The sequence below is a fragment of the Oscarella lobularis genome, chromosome 5 (assembly GCF_947507565.1).
Source record: "Oscarella lobularis chromosome 5, ooOscLobu1.1, whole genome shotgun sequence".
In the NCBI taxonomy this organism is placed as follows: Eukaryota; Metazoa; Porifera; class Homoscleromorpha; order Homosclerophorida; family Oscarellidae; genus Oscarella; species Oscarella lobularis.
The window spans coordinates 2,613,103-2,619,053 of NC_089179.1; positions in this window are offsets into that span (position 1 = coordinate 2,613,103).

Sequence of the window (5,951 nt, forward strand, 5' to 3'; positions counted from 1 at the left end):
GCTTCTTTATATTCGACTAGTTTGGCTTTCAAAAAATAAAAGACTGCTGAGCACTGAGCGTGTTTGTAAGAGAAGGCGTGTCTATCCCTGTAGTCATAATAGGAACGAAAGTCCCCTGATTGGCGTTCGCCTCACTTCTTTGTTGCCCCGTATTTCGTCATCTCGGGCCCAGATGGTTCGCCGCTGCATCGCTGCTGGTTGTAACAGCACTACAAAAGACGATGTCACTCTCTATTTCTTCCCGAAAGACGTCGGACTACGTCAAAAGTGGATCGATCAAGTTCGACGAACGCGTGACTGGTGGGCGGGTCCGAAGACGTACAGCGGGATCTGCAGCCGCCACTTCGAGCCCGACTGCTTCCAAATAGACAGCAGTCTCTACGAAAGCCTTGGTGTCGGGCGAAAACGGCTTAAACTGAAGCCTGGAGCAGCGTGGAGCTGTTCCGACAAAATTTCTTTGCGAACTTCCTGACGCTGTCCCTCCACCACCTAAAAAACCAAGGACAGCTTTTTTGAAGCGAAAGAGAGCTAGGGTATTGCAGAAATCTCCTCTTCTGTTTCTTCCTGACAGGCATACCGTACCCGATATATAGGTTGTGGCCGAAGTCTTACGCGGATGTAAGGTTTTTGAAGACCTGGGAGCTGGAGAAGATTGTCACGGTGGCGCAGTTGAGGAAGTACAGTGCACCCACGCATAAGGTTCCCACGTGACCCTTTCCCGGATTTAGCCGCGTAAATCAAAATGAGAAGATTTACTATCTTTTCTCTTACGCGAAACGATAGTGACATCCTTTCTCTAAGATTTGGTGGAAGGATTAGTCGATCGCCTACATACTGATCGAGTAATCCTTCACGATATCGCAAAAGTACCTTTCGCCGTTTCCTGGCGTCAATCCCTACGTAACTACTATACTTCTTTCTTCGGAACGCAACAGGCTACGCTTTTCTAAATATTGGTCGAAGCGATTTTGAGTTCGATTTTGAGTTAGCCCACAATTTCGCTGTGAAGTATCGTTGCTAAGGGCGTTTTCTAGAACCTACGAGGCAATTCGCGATTCGGCGCTCTCGCGAAACGACATAAAAAAGAAAGCTAAAAAATTTGGTCGAAGCGATTTTCAATCTTTTGCGTAGTTTAGAAGTTAATCGTTGTCATGGGCGTGGCTAGCGCGCGCGCATGGTCCCACACCAAAATAGACAGTAAAACGGGCGAAACGATTTACTGTGGTACTGCCCGTTTCTTTTCTAAGCAAGTACGAAATTACTTAAGTTTTGAGCCAATTGCAAGTGCCGTCGCTCGTTTACTTAAAAAATCAAAATAGCTTTAGCTGTACTGAATTACTGCACATGTAGTGTTTAAAGCCGTTTAAACGATAAGAGCAAACTTTTTAATAGTTTGGAGCAAACTTCTCTTTAACCTACGACACATGCAACACCACTTCCGACCGAAAAGTGCTTCAGAATCACGGCGGTGCAAAGAAAACGCAATGCGCAAAAAACCATTCATAGACAGAAATTTCATGCCTATGAATAACTCCAGGCGTACTGCGTAAGATTAGTTCTTCGCTTAGGCATGCCACTGAACTTTGCATTCGTTTTTTGGAGATACTGAGGGGTGCTTAAGCACCCGAAACCTCATGTTTTATGTTTCTTTGAGAAGGTAGCCTTTTGAGAGGTGCTGCGGTGCGTTCGATGATGGGGTAGATTTTTAGGACAATAGCATGACTATGAAAGTTAATCAACTGGAACGTTTGGGAGCATGTTGTGGTGTGACTAGGACAAGAGCACGTTACCTTAGGTATCTGTTATATGTTCCGTGTAATCACAACTCAGCCACAAATGGTGTCGGATGAATCGCTCGATGAATCCTGAACATTTCGATTTCCGCAACGGAGCGAAGGTCTGGCCACAATGGATCAGCCACTTCGAGAGATACCGCATCGCCACGCGCCTCAACAATAAAGCTCAGCTTGTGCAGGTTCGCACCCTCCTCTTCCACAAGAGGAAGCGTGGAGAAGAGCTCTTTCGCTCGTTCAACCTCGACCCCCAACGAAGAAGACTCGTACGGAGTCGTTGGAGATGGCTTTGACGCCCACTTTTTCCGTCGACGAAACGGTATATATGAACGCCCGTTTCTACCAACGCGTGCAAAAAGACGGGGAATCAGCCGAAGATTTCATTGCTGCGCTCTACACTCTCTCGGAGTACTGCGCGTTCCGCGACTTTCGCGACAAAATGATACGCGATGGCATCGTCATCGGTCATCGCGATCATGAGCTTTCGAAGAAGCAGCAGCTGCGTCCCGTCCTTACGCTCGAGGACGCCATCACTCTCGTTCGCCAGCACGAAGATGTCGCGCGCCAGCAGACCGTCGTCCCTTCGCAGACGACAGCTCCGCCCCCGGCGCCATCTCTCGAGGCGATTGCCACGCCGCCGCGCTCCGCTCCGCGCCGTTCCCGTCCGAAACAAGCGCATCAACCCGCTTGCGCATCAACTCGCTTGCGCAAATCGGACCGCAAACAACAGCAGCAGCTGTCGTCGAAAGCTGCTCAATGCAGGTGGCGTGAACTCCCTTCACACCCGCGTGCGAATTGTTCCGCTTCGACCGAAGAATGTGCCAAGTGCGGCAAGCGAGGGCACTACGCTCGCGTCTGCCGCAGTACACAAGCACAAGCTGTCCGCGAAGTTAATCAATCAGCTGACGAACTCACCGAAGAAGTAACCGCAGAGTTCGGCGGTGTATTCCCGGGAAAACTCTCGGAAGACAAAACAACGGCACGTGACACATCGTGGTTCGTTCCTCTACTCATCGGCCCCGTTCCTGTCGTTTTCAAAAGCGATACTGGCGCAGACGTCACGGCAATACCCGAATGGTTATATCAAATAGCGTTTTGCGTGCCGCTTTCCAAATTGTCACTTCCGCTCTCTTCCGCTTCCGGCCACGCCCTCAATTTTGTCGGAAGATTTGACGACGCCCGTCATCGCATCGATCGCACGGGTTCCTATAACGAACCGATCTACGTCGTCAAGAATCTGCGTACGCCGCTTTTATCGCGCAAATTCAGCGTCTTGAAGCGCTCGACTCGTCATTGAACGTCCGCCAAGAATTTCCGGTTCTCTTCCGTGGTCTAGGGAAGATCCCGGGTGAATACACCATTGCTCTCGACGACGACGCCAATCTCTACTGTTTTCAGCACGTTACAAGCAGTCCTAATTATCCGCAACGTAACGGCGCGGCGGAACGAATGGTCAAATCCATCAAAGCTCTTCTCAACAAAGCGTCGGACCCTCATCTAGCTCTCATGGTCTACCCCTCTACTCTTGAAAATGGCTTCTCTCCAACCAAAATTCTTATGGGCCGCCGAATTCGCACAACAATTTCGCTACAAAATACAGCGTTGACGCCCCAAACGCCAGACTTCGCTAATATACGCCAAAAGGAAGAGCAGAGACGTACGCAGCAGAAAACGATACTCGACCAACGCCACTTCGCCCAGGAGTTGCCCCACTTAAAGGATTGAGATAGAGTGTGGGTAAAAGATCGCCAGGAATACGCTCGAGTGACAGGCGCTCATACAGCACCTCGCTCGTATCTTCTCATATCACGTTACGGTGAACTCCGTCGCAATCATCGTCAACTCGTCAGCATGCCATATCCTGATATCGGAAGTTCCGGAGATCCAGCCGACGCCGACGAAGAGCCCGACGATGGTCCCGCGGAACAACATCGCCCTTCCACCACGAGCCGTGGACGCACCGTCATCAGTCCATCGCGCTTCGACGAATAACAGTCGATCCCGGAAATGGGGATATGGTGTGACTAGGACTACAGCACATTACCTTAGATGTCTGTTATATGTTGTCTGATCACAAACAAATTTACTCGGCATCTTACCCACACACATGTGACGTATAAGATAGGTACAAGGCCAATTTTAGCAGAGAAAGATTGTGGAACAGGCGTGGGTCCGAGGCTATGCATCCGGTACGTCATCGGCAGCATAGGTTGCGTCGGGTAAACGTAACTCGTTGCTGTATTTGGGAGGGAGACTGTTCTGACATCCTGCTTCGTACAGTGAAAACACAAGCTCGACATTTGAATCGTTTTCCTGGTCTCACTTTTCACGGCGGCGACAACGGCGGGGTTCTCGGCCCGCAAAAGCTTGATGATCTTCCTTTGCTTATCGAATTAACTAGGCCTCCGATTAGCTTTTTTGCCCAACGTTGACGACAGGATCGGACGACGCACAAAAGCGGCTCTTTCTTTTTCAGTTCAGTTTTCTTATGCTTCTGCAAGGATCAAAGGCGCGTCCCTCTCCGTCTTCAATTGGAAATCTGGCGGAGTTCAACGGTGTACCGCCGTACGATCGACGAGAGGGCGTGTCCTGCCCCGCCTAGCAAATGGTTGAACAATAACCAGTGCCTCAAATGCTAACATTCACAAAGGCCAGCATCATCCAAGAGCCTACAAGGCCACAAGTGATTATGCTGAGAGGCTGTCTCTGCTGTATCTAAGGAACCTGCGATCAATGGTCATCGAAACAAAATTTACCGCTGCGAACTCTAAGGGAACGAGTCGGTAAAAACGCTTGTTTCCGTCTCAGACAAGCACCACAAGCCGTTGCTTTACCAATTTTTTGGAAGTACAGTATGGAAAGACGACCGTTGTGTAAACAAGCGGTAGCTTGATGAAGCATTGTTGGCCTTGTCCGCCCAGCATGGGGTACTCTTAGGATACCCAGGCGGCGGTATATGTAAGTAGCGCCCGCCATCGTGCGCCAGCCATACGATGACGGCTTCTTGTTGACGTATCGTCCCCGCGACGTGGTAGCATCAACGACGAGATCTCTCCCAAGGCGTTCCCTACATGTATCCTTCCTGAGTCTACGTAGACGAGGAAATCCGCTTCTTTATGGTTGCGATCATTTTCTCGGAAATCGCCTACGCACTGCTTTAAAAGCTAATCCAGCATGAAGTACAGGAAGGGCACACCACCTGTGTACCTTTCATTTGTTTTGGCGCCCCGGGCACAGCAGCGGGATGGTGTGACCGAGAAATTGCGCTTCGTGCATGCGGGACAATTTTGCTTTGCACAAGCTGAAAGGCCCCGGCAACGTGTCTTGTTTCTCGGTTTAGAGATTGACACGCAAGCGCAAGAGCTTCGCCTGCCGCGAAACAAGCTGCTCCTGGTACTGATACGGCAAAGGCAAGCGCTTCAAAAGGCTTTAAAGAGAGTTGAGGCCTACGTCATGACGCAATGACAGCCATTCCGGCTGGACGGTCGTTTGTGCGTCGGATTATTAATTTGTCGATGCGGCGTCCGTGATTGTACTTCTTGCTGCGTCGCAGTTCAGAGGCAAGGGCGAATTTGTTGTGGTAAAGTCAGTTGACGCAACAGTTTCGTTTGCCGGCACGTTGGCTAAATGAGAGCATTCGTCCCATTATGGAGTTGAAGCCGTCATATCAAATCTGTGTTCGTCGCCAAATAGAAACATCGAGAACTACTGGCCACAGGAACACACGATATACTACTTCCGCAGGCAAAGCATCCGTGGATGGTGTGGTCGCCCTTCTCCTCTGATCCCGGATAGTCTACCTGGGAAAAATTGCGTTAATGAAATGCATTCAGCCAAGAGTTCTTTTGGATTGCCGCGCTCAGAAGTGTAAGCACCGCAGAAAATTAAATTGACTGCTCTGCTAACGCCAAGGAAGCGGACGGCGCAGTTGCATTTTGGAAAACGCCGTGGCTATTCGTCCTGAAGCAGGACGAATACGTCAGATGCTATTCGTCCTGATGTTAGCGCACTTTAGTGGTCGGAAGGTATGCTCCCAGAGTATGCACCCAGCAATACCATCACTATTTTACGTAACGCAATGAATGTTTCAGGCTGTATTAATTTTGATTAATGCCTTGTTCATACACATTTAGATAACGTAATATCTTACGAACTAAC